The sequence below is a fragment of the Eptesicus fuscus genome, chromosome 14 (genome assembly GCF_027574615.1).
Source record: "Eptesicus fuscus isolate TK198812 chromosome 14, DD_ASM_mEF_20220401, whole genome shotgun sequence".
NCBI lineage: Eukaryota > Metazoa > Chordata > Mammalia > Chiroptera > Vespertilionidae > Eptesicus > Eptesicus fuscus.
Window position 1 is genome coordinate 44,385,897 of NC_072486.1, and position 11,433 is coordinate 44,397,329.

At 39.9% G+C, this 11,433-nt stretch overlaps 1 non-coding gene across 1 annotated transcript; it reads left to right on the forward strand.

Annotated features, from left to right (window-relative positions):
• Nucleotides 1-11,031: 11,031 nt before the first annotated feature.
• On the forward strand, nucleotides 11,032-11,135 carry LOC114235023 (U6 spliceosomal RNA). The gene has a single exon (XR_003621204.1). It is a non-coding gene; the product is annotated as a U6 spliceosomal RNA (small nuclear RNA).
• The last annotated feature ends 298 nt before the right edge of the window (nucleotides 11,136-11,433 follow it).

An 11,433-nucleotide genomic window follows, 5' to 3' on the forward strand; every position in this document is an offset into this window, starting at 1 on the left:
TACTAATGGGCACTTGAGCTGTTTACTAGAGCTAGAATAATTATAATAGAAAGATAGATTGAATGTTCTAAAAATTAATTTGGTTTCAGAAGGAATAAATACCCAGAACCAAATATAAGGCTCCTAGGACCACCTTCTTTTCTTAATGATGGTTTGTTTGGTGATCCTGTCACCTCAAGGATCTCTCACATTGAGCTGTAAGTCAAGATAAAACCACAGAACAGTCACATGAACTGCTGCTGTCATATTTTCACCTCATAAAATTAATTTATGTTTTTAATCCAAATGCAGGATTTTGTATGCATTCCTGTTTAATTTCATCTCGTTAGCTTGGGCCCACATCCCAGTCCACCAAGGTGTTTCTCGTATTGATTTAGTCACTTAATAAAATATCTGCTTGCTCTCAAAACCGAAGGCCAACATTTTGCAGCTCCTAAGTGGATATCTTCATCACACGTTAAAGAAATCATCTATAACTTTCTTAGATTAAAAAGGAAGACTTATTGAGAGGGAACTAGGACCTCAGAGAATTGAAATGTGTCCAGATGACCAGGCTAAGAAAATGTATAGGAACTGTCTTTTGAGGACTAAGAAGCAGGAAGGACAATTATTTTTTTAGTAGAAATAATCTATCTAAGATACTTCAGCTACCACCTGCAGACACCATTGCCATTGCCCATGACATGATGCTGCCTCCATCCTAAATGAACATGAAAATCCCTTTGTCTTATTTGGATTTGCTAAACAGAGTATCTAATTAGCCAAGACTCTGCCACCTGCCTCAAAGCCAGGGAGTGGGGAGAGAAAAGTCTTGGGCCTTTTACCATCAGTAGCAAGAGAGTGGATTCCAGCCACAACATCATGAAAGCCACACACAGTGGAGATTACCCCCAATACAGCAGCTAGAATTGGACACTAGAAAGGCAAAAAATATCCAAGTTCACCATAAATGTGATATTTTATTTTTTAAAAAATGTTTTGGGATAGCATAAAGCAGAACTGATGTTCAGAGTATATACATCACTATAGGTATGCCTCATAACCAGCATCTGTTCTAATCGACCTGTGTTGTCAAATATTTTCAATATCATCCTGTATATAACTATATGAAACAGATTTAACTAAATAAGTTGGGTTGATAATGCTCAGTAATATAATTTTTGTCAAATAACAAGACGTGATTAATAAGCAATTAAGCTACTTTTCCAGTATGATTTATAGATAAGCTCTAAGGGCAATTTCAAAAGAGGAATCCAGAGGTGTTTTGGTTTGTTTTGAATGTTTGTGTTGTTTTACCTTTGACAGTAGCATAAAGAGGCTATTGGGAGAGATAGTTTGGGTTTTTGTTGTTTTTGTTTTTCTAAGTAAATGCTGGTGTTTGTTTAGAAATCAGTTTTATTTTGTTTTACCTCACAGTCCCAGAATAAATGTACCCACATATAAAAAAAAAAAAAAACATCCTTTATGTGCAACGACAATATTGTTGTTAGTCATGAGCTTTGCAAAGAGCAGCAATAGGCAATTTGGCTAAAAAAGTAAGTAAAGGAAAGATTTCTTTTAAAAGGTAGTTATTGTGTTCAAATAGCCTAGAATCCATGCCAGCAAGAGAAAGTTGGAAGGAAAAACATAAGAAGGAATAACATGGACATGCATTCAATGAACCAAAAGGATCAGCACAAAAAGGAAAGCAAACTGGACTCACAAGATAAAATTTTAAAAAGAGGCAACCACAGGCACAGGAGGGCAAGGGGAGGGAAGAAATAAAGAACTCAAAATGAGTCGACAGAAAATATACAAAGAAAAATAGAATTGTAGATCTTAGAGCTGAAAAAGCAAACCAGTAGGGCCAGCCATACAAAGCCTCTGGTGAAGGGATACTGTTCTCTGTACTAAACCTTTTCGTTTTTCATCTTCTTGGCTCTGAACACCCAGAGAGGGACATCTGTCTACAAACCTCTCCCTACTCCCCCCATTGTTGGGAAGTTGGATCCTCATAACTGAAAAGTTTCCAGTATTCTGATGGAACCCATTATTCTTTACTATACTTTTAACCACAGTTGATAACTTGTCTCTTTTCCTTCCATTATTACTCCTCGCTATTTATAGACACAGCAATGGTCTCTTTCCTTCAAAATATGCAGATTCAGTTCCCTTGATCCCAGCTGCCTTCAAATTGAATGATTTTGAAAAGAGTGGGAGGAGAGACAAGAGTCATCTTTATGATCCTTTGCATATCCCCATTATCAATGTCTTCTCAATAATGAGAAAGGCCATGCTGGGCCAGGCATTTAGTCCTTTAAGTGGGCACTTCTACCTGCCCTCCCTACATATTGATCAGTTGATTGGTTTTTAAGATTTATAAAAGTGTGCTCACTGCCAAGGTCTCTGGGTACCTCTATAATAGTAACATTAAGCAACATAAAGAGGTAAATTGTTCTTGTCCCAAAGGCTTCCTCTTGTCACTCAAGAGTTTTTTAAATGCACATTTAAAGGTAGACTTTATGTCTTCCTCTGAGGGTCATCCAAACAAGGTTTGCTTGGGGTTCAAAAAGGAAAAGCTTGCAATGCCATTGACAAACCTATGCAAAAATCCCTCTCTCCAGCCTTCAGAAATCCCAGGATTATAATCTTGGTAAAGCTGTTAAGATTGACTGTTTCCAAACACTAGCCCATGTTGTAGAGCCAGTCTTTCACTGGTTTAAGTAAAGTTAGAAAAAAGCCAATAAAGTAAGTTTTGGCTTTTTTCTAAACCTAACTCAACTTAAAGAATTAATCGGTACTCTGACATAATGTTCTTCCTAATTCTTAGTATTAAAATAACTGTTTTAAGCAATATTATACTTTACTTGACAGAGAAAAAAAAATTGGTCCGTGAGATTCAAAATCAAGAAGCCACACATTTAACAGATAAGAAAACTGAGCCTCAGAGAGGCTGAATGAGTCCTACCAGCCCTAGCCAGTGCCGATGAGGAGACAGACCTAACTCCCACAAGTGCCTGCTGCTGCTTCTTCCCATCAGCCAAGGTTCTGAGAAGTCCACTTAAGTCCTCGGTGGATATGTGTCATTTCTTGCTACCCCAATTCAAAACTTTTTCCTCTTTAGAAAATTTCTTCTCACCGTATAGCTCAGAGGTTACTTCCTCTCCCCCACTTTCTGGTAGCTATAGGGTGTGGATGCTTGGGCCAGGCAAGGTGGCTCAGATGCTCCCATTTGGAACTTTGGATCATGAAGGAGTAACTTAGAGGCACGGCGACTATTAGACACTTTGATGGAGGCAGAGCTAAGAGTCAGCAAAGGAGGTACAAAGAGCCAGTGGCTCCAGAGGCATCTCCCTAACCAGACACTTCAGCAGTGAGGCCTTAGCTATACACTTGGCTTCCCAGCCTCCTTGGTTCCTTCCTTTTCTTAGCCTGTAACTCTTGAAATACTTGTAGGGCTTTCTGAAGGGTTGCTAGATCTAGTGAAAAATATGGAGAGTTTGAGTGACCTAAGTTACACTTGAATGCTCTTCTTAATCTTTACCCTACCTCTGGGCACTGAATTTGCCTCCTACTCCACAAAGAAAATAAATGCTATTAAATATAGTTTTTTACCATTTTTTGCCTCATCTCCAAATACTAAGTCCAAATTCTTGACCTGCTTCCCTGTGGCAGGAATGATAGGAATGAGGAAGAGAAAACATGCTAGAGTGCCCATCCGGGGTTGGAAGGAGTATTTATGAGAAGGAGCAAAAGTAAAGTGAGCAAGTCTGAGTGGGGTGGATGAACTCAGGGCCTTAGGGAAACGGCCAGGTCAGAAGAAGCAGTGGGTAGACCACAGCCCAGAAAAGCAGCATAGGGTCAAAGGGGTGGTCTCTGTATGTGGCTGTACAGTAGCAGCCATCCACTGGGGTCACTGGCAAGAAACCAACAGTGCCCAGGAAGCATTATGGAGACCCTGGTATCTCAGAATGAACATGTCCCTGAGCCGATGGGAAGCAGCAGCATGCACTTGTGGGAGTTAGGTCTGTCTCTTTATCTGCACTAGCTAGGGCTGGTAGGATTCATTCAGCCTCTCTGAGACTCAGTTTTCGTATCTGTTAAGTCAGTGGCTTCCTGATTTTGAATTTCACTGATTTATTTCTATCTCTTTATAAACCAGCTCTCTATGTTCCTCTGTAAATATGCTAGATGATGCTTAAATATCCACCCTGGTCTGATCAGCTATGTCTAGGGCAGCACAGTCAACATGACACAAACTTGGATTCTGAGCTCTACCCTTGATGGCAAGGCAGTTTAATGATGGTCTCAGTGAAAGGGAAAGGGACTGGGCTGGGTAGACAGCCCTGAATGTATCCTATAAGACCTATTTCCCTTCCTGATGTGGTTCCTGACTACTTCTCAACCTCATCCCTCACTACTCCTCCACAGTCCTGTATGCCTCAGCATACTGCACTGATCTTCCCATCCTCTTTCTCTCCCATCTCCAAGCCTTCACCCCAGCTGGTCTTTCTACTTGGGAGCATACTTTCCTCTTTCCTCCTGACTAACTCCTTCTTGCCTACCAGGTCTCCATGTATGTGTAATTTCCTTCAACCAATCTTCCAGCGCAAAGTTAAATGCTTCTCAACTGTTTTCCTCCAACTCCCAGATCATTGTAGCAGTTAGCACACTACACTATTTCATTATCTACCCCTCCAACTAGCCTGTATACTTCTCAATGGCAGTTTTCCCAGAACCTATGCCTGTAGCTGCCTGGCATGTTGTCAGTGACCAATAAATGCTAAACAAATAACTCCATCAACTCCCCAGATTCCCCTTCCTTCTCTGCTCCACCCAGCTGAGCTTCCCAATCAATCACTCCAACAATTTTACAAACTTTCTCAGTCCCCTCACTCTGTATTTCTATGCCCTACCAGGCCTGCACCCCGCTCATCCTCAACCCTGATTCAATTCAAACCTCTCTTTTCTTCCTGGGCTGCCAACACTGCTAGAAAAATTACAGACAGATGCTGAAAGGAACCATTTCAATCAAAGGTCTCTGGTCTCCATGGAGCAATGAGTGGAGTTCAGCAATTTTGAAACTTTTTCTTGGTCTTATAGATTTTTCATTCCCTAGGCAGCTGTTCTAAACTTTCCTGCATGCAGTCTAACTTAAGTCTCAGTTTGATGCGGTCATGTTCTGGTCTGTCTGGGTATGTTGAGGGGAGGTATTAAGAGAGGGTTCTCTGAAGTCTGCTGACATGGGACCTAGATTTGCCCATAGCTAAGTTTTAGACGATACAGTGGTGTGAGGCAGGAGATGATGATGGAATCTGAAGATGCCTTCAAGATAGAAGTCTTGTGAGGCTATTATTCAAATGTATGCCTAATGCAGTCCTCGGGTATTTGTCTGTATACCAGGGAGAAAGAAATAAAAACTGAAGGAGCTGTTTCTCTTCACACTGAAGCCCATGCAGGCTTTGGAATATGCTAACGGAGAGTAATCCGAGGAACCAGCAGTAGGAAACTGCCAGGTCAGAAGAAGCAGTATATAGACCAAAGCCCAGAAAAGCAGCATAGGGTCAAAGGAGTGGCCCCTGTATGTGGCTGTACAGTAGCAGCCACCCACTGGGGTCACTGGCAAGAAACCAACAGTGCCCAGGAAGCATTATGGAGACCCTGGTATCACAGAATGAACATGTTCCTGAGCATATAAAAGACACTCTGGTAACTCCTGAAATAGTTGTGGGGCATTTTTAAGGGTTGCTAGACCTAGTGAAAAATATGTAGAGCTAGAGTGACCTAGGTTACACTTGAATACTCTTCTTAATCTTTACCCTGCCTCTGGGCACTGAATTTGCCGCCCACTCCACAGAGAAAATAAACACTATTAAATATAGTCTTCTACCATTTCTTGCTTCACCTCCAAATACTAAGTGCAAATTCTTGACCTGCTTTCCTGTGACAGGAATAATCAGAATGAGGAAGAGAAAACATACTAGAGTACCCATCCAGGGTTGGAGGAAGTCTTAATGAGAAGGAGCGAAAGTAGAGTGAGCAAGTCTGAGTCCGGAGTGGATGAACATTGGTCCTGGGACCTCCTCTGGATCCGTGAATATGGATATGGATGTGGGAGATGCTGCCTGTCTTCAGTACAGAGACTTAGACTCTGGGGGAGGAGGAAAAACTCACACAACTTCAGACCATGTATACATCAATACTTTACAATATTTTAAATCACATGGTCACCTAGAAAAGCCTTACCTGCCATAATCCTTCAGTGTGAGGGTTGAGGGCTAAGAGGGAGTGGTCTGCAAAGGGTAGATGGATGGGCTTTGAAAGGAAACTTATAAAGTAGCAAACTGAGGAGACGGAGAAGAAGAAAAAGAAGGAGGAGGTGGGGAGGAGAGGAAGAAGAAAGGAAAACAGAAGAAACAGAAGACTTCATAAACGCAAACCCAAGCCTCAGTTGGGAAAGACAGATACCTTCATCTGAGCTATGGTCCAACTCAGGAAGGGAAATGGAACCCCACCTGCTGTGATCTTGTCTGAATCCCTTTACAAGTGAACTGCTCGACCAAAATGTCTGCCCAGAATGCCTTTCCTGGGCCCATAGGTCAGGTGAGCCAGTGTTCTTCTGAAGCCATGAAAAAAAAGAAAAAAAGAAAGAAAGAAATTGGCTTGGTATGGAAATGCAATAAACTTAAAAGCAGTAGGTCCATTATTTTTTTCTCAAGATTGACATTTATCAATAAATATCAGTTTATACCTGGCCTAGACATGTGATATTTAGTCATACATGTCACATTTGCAGTGAAAAAGTTCACTGACCCAAAAAAATAAAATAAAAAATAAAGCAAATCATTTAAATTAAATAGTTGCTTTATTAGATTTCATTTTCCAGCTCTTTTAATTTAATAGACTTTTTTCCTTAATTTCAACCAGTATAATGCCTTTTGGCTGAACAATGATTATCTTTCCTACCCAATGGCCTTTTATCTGTCAATGGCAATTAAATACACAAAGATGGTGTGCTTTCTAACTGTTTAAGATGCTTATTTTCCCATTACACATCAGAAATTTTGCTCATGTCAATCAAATTTTGTTACAAAAATTTTATTTGATAAGAAAGAATCTCATGTAGAATTGTACACCTGAAACCTATATAATTTTATTAAGCAATGTCACCCCAATTAATTCAATAAAATATTTTTTTAAAGAAAGAATTCCAAATCCCCAAATTAAAATGCAAACATCCTAGAGGAATGCCAACTGCAAGTTGTTTTACTGTGTAATTACTGTAGGGCTTTTTACATACTGAAAACTGGATTTATTAGCCTTTTTGTTTTCTTAAAGTGTATTTTCTAGGCTCACCTAATATAAACCTTCACACACAAAAATTTTAATGTTCTTTACTACTGCATGGCTTCATTCTTTTTATGTGCGATTTTAAATCTCCTTATTTCAAATGACCATTATCTATCACTTAGTGAGCATAGGTGAATCTTTTAGATAAAAGTAAACAAAATAGATCCCAAAGCTATTTTTTTATAAAAACATCCTACATTATAAAACTCTTGTTAAACCATAGAAATAAATACCCACATCAGATTAAAATACAAAGTTATGATTCTTCCTTTTTTCAACTGTTTCTGAACTATCCAAATCAATTCTATGTGTTATTGTATTTTCGAATGGCTTCTAAAGTTTCAAAATTCAAGCTTAGACACTTTACTCGTTCCTCTGACCATGGAATTATATTCTTTGAAACACACAAAATGCAATTAATTCCAAACTTTTATACAGAATGTAATTTTTGTCTACCTGGTTTTATTCAGCAATCTAAATGAAACTAGATTCAACCAATGACCAATGAGGAGTACTTAATATAGATGTTCAAAAAGGAAAAAATGTATATTAAGAAAACTCTCTATTCTAGAATCAGGTCTTGAGGTAGGGGAGAAATAATTCTTCCCCCAAACTGTCTTTGTTCTAAATGCCCAGATAGGAAAGACAACATGTATTCCACTATGCCCACCGAAGGGACCTGGCCACAAGGATCTGAAAAATTGTAATGAATTCTGTTCATCAACAACTTAGGCCATTCAGTCTTTTACTCACTCCTCCAGTGGGACTCTCTGTTCACTTCCTCTCTGGCAATCTATAATTCTCACTTCCTCCAGGACTCAACTCTCAGCTTCCAGAAACCCTTCTCTGACCTGCTACTGTCCATGCTAATCATCCCTCACTTCTTTCTTTCATCGCTCCATACAGGGCTTGGAATCTTGCTTCCCCGGCCAGACTGTAAGTTCTCCAAGGGCCCAAAGTTTACCTCTGCTTCTCCTGTCTCTCCAGGTGCCTGTTCAATTAATGCACTAATAATAATTGTATTCTTCTTTAGGTGAAAGATATTGAATGCAGAGGACATGACTTCCAAACCACACTAATCTATTAGGATACCTATGACTCAGGGACTCACTAACACTACTTAATGCATTATTTATCTAGTTTATTGATTCTATTTTCCATCTATAATAAATGTACATGCCCTCTTCCCAAACAATAGCTCAGTAAGTACAAGATAATTCAACTTCACTTAAAACCTGCCACTGGCTTCTATGAGCTGCTTAAGCACTTATTTTTTATGAGCTCAGGGCTCCTGGGTCTATCAAAATTCTTGTCTATAAATGAATCTTCTTAATCACATCACTCTGGATTTTGACATCAATTCTCATTAAGTAATTCTGCCCATTTGTTAGTTCAGCTAACCTATGTTGTGATATCAAATAAACCAAGATTTCTTGGTGGTTTTGTAACCTAAAAGTTTGGCCTTAGCTCACACAAGTCCTTGCTTTGGAAAGCAAGACTCTCCTCTAGTCCCTATAACATAAGAAGAGAGCAGAGGGAGGAGGGACAATTGCCTTAACATAAAAGTGACTCTATGGCTCTTCCACTTTTAGTCCATTGGTCAGAACTGGTCACATGGTCCCAACTCGCTTACAAGAGAAGCTAAGAAATGGAAGGCAGCACATAGACATTATTAACAGCCTATGACACACCATCCTTCAAGGCCCAACTCAAATGTTTTTTTCCTCCACAAAGTTTTCTGCAATCCTCCTCAAATAGGTGTTGTGTCATTTTAGCTCCAAATACCCTACACCCGTGGTCAGCAAACTGTGGCTCATGAGCCACATGCGGCTCTTTGGCACCTTGAGTGTGGCTCTTCCACAAAATACCACGGCCTGGGAGAGTTTATTTTGAAGAAGTGGCATTAGAAGAAGTTTAAGCTTAAAAAATTTGGCTCTCAAAAGAAATTTCAATCGTTGTACTGTTGATATTTGGCTCTGTTGACTAATGAGTTTGCCGACCACTCCCCTACACCATACATGGGCCAAGTTCATGCCTTGCAATGTTTATATTTTCTGCCACAGATGAGATGTGCTTGTTTTCTCTACACTTCCTGACCCCTGTGCTCCTTGAAGTCAGGGACTATGTTATATTCAGCTCTTTAAGGCCCCTTTTAAAACCTAGCACTGCTCAAGAATCTTTGCCGAGTTCACAGGAATCAGATACAGACCAAGGAACATAGGGATCTGAAAGCACCTTTGAGAAAACAGAGGGGCAAAAAAGGCAGCAAGGTTTACAGAAATTCAGAAACAAAGCCTCCCTTTGGAAAATGCTTCCTCATTTTCTCCTGTTTGGTGGGTACAGCAAGACAGCATCATTTGAAAACATTGGCTATGACTGAACAATACATTACAGATTTGCTTAATATTGGCAGTTTAAAAAATGTTCCTTTGAACAGGCTCAGCAAAGGAAAGCTCTCGCTCCTAGAACTGTTGTAAAAGTTAGAAGGCAGCTTTCTGCCCATTCCAAATTGCCAGAAGTGAAGTATCAAGTCATAAGTGCCCCCCAGTGACTGCCTGGGCTAGCTGGCGTGGGTTTTCTCCCTTCTACTTTTCAGAAAGAAAAGATAGCAAAAGTTCCTTCAGCGAGCTGCCAAGGTGCTCCCAGGCCATTGTGCAGAATCATTGTCAGGTTAAATTAGGGAGTACAGACTCCATGAGTGTAAAAAAATCAATACTTGATGGAAGATTGCTCCCCGGAAAATCTGTTTTGATTCCAGGATTAATTTGCGACCAAAGGCTTCTGCAAAATGACATGCCATTAGTCAGAAAACGAACACATTCCATACTTGAAATTGGATGGAAATATGTCAGCTGGTTGACCCAGTCATTCTCCTCATTCTCTAGGCAGAAAGAGTGGGTGTGGTAGCTATGTGAATCAGTGCCCCAAACCTGGTCCATTTTCAAAACAGAATAAAAAAATATATTTTTTAAAAGTCCAATGTGAATTGAGAGTAGTCTCCAGGCCATTGTTGGGAAAATATTGCAAATGTGTTCTGTCAAGGCAAATGCATTTGTCTGGAAAGTCCAACTCTCTTGAGTTTTCTAGGCCTCAGAATAAACCCTACTAAAAATCTTAAAATAAAACAAGAATCCCACCCCACCCCACCCCACCCCACCCCCGCACCCAAAGCAGTGACCTGCAATATTAATGACGATGTAATGTCTTTGTCATAGATAAAGTAACATTCCTCTCACTCCTACCTGTTAGGTTTCTTCAACTAGAAACTTTTGCAAGAGGCAGGTTCCAGCTCTTTATTTGTGCTAATGTCCTCAACCTTCAGGGCCTTTCCCAATGGGTGCCGTTAGATCTGCAGCAGGGATGAATTTCATCCCACACCCTAATACCTGTAAACATCACTTGCTGTGATATTTAAATCAAATGAAGTCTAATTCTGAGGCCATCAGAAACAAAAGCCAAAGCATGGACGGGGGCAGGTGCCAAGAAGACCTGAGAAACAGAGCTGAGAGAGGGAGGTTTATAGAGAGAGCATATCTCAAGGGCCACAAAATGTGTGAAAAGAAGAGGGAAAAAGAACAAGACTTTTAAACATGTGCTAAACTAATGTTCTTTGAGAGATTCAAGGAAAGGCTAAAATACTCATTAATTATCTCAATTGCTACGTGTGTATTTGATCATAACCCCTGTGTAAAAAGTAGCCTGGTGCTTGCTTTGGCTGCACATATATGAAAATTGGATGATATAGAGAAGATTAGCAAGGCCCATGTGCAAGAATGACACACAAATTTGTGGTGTTCCATATTTTTATAAAATCTTACCATTTGTGACAGCATGAGTGGACCTAGACAGTATTATCCTAAGTAAAATAAGTTAATCAGAAAAGACAAATACCCTGTCATTTCACTTATATGCGGAATCTAATGAATAATATAAACAAATAAACAAAACAGAAACAGACTCATAGATATAGAGAACAGACTGATGGTTGCCAGAGGAGAGGGGTTTTGGGGGACTGGGTGAAAAAGGTGAAGGGATTGAGAAGTACAGATTGGTAGTTACAAAACAGCGATGGGGATGCAAAATACAGTATAGGAAATATAGTCA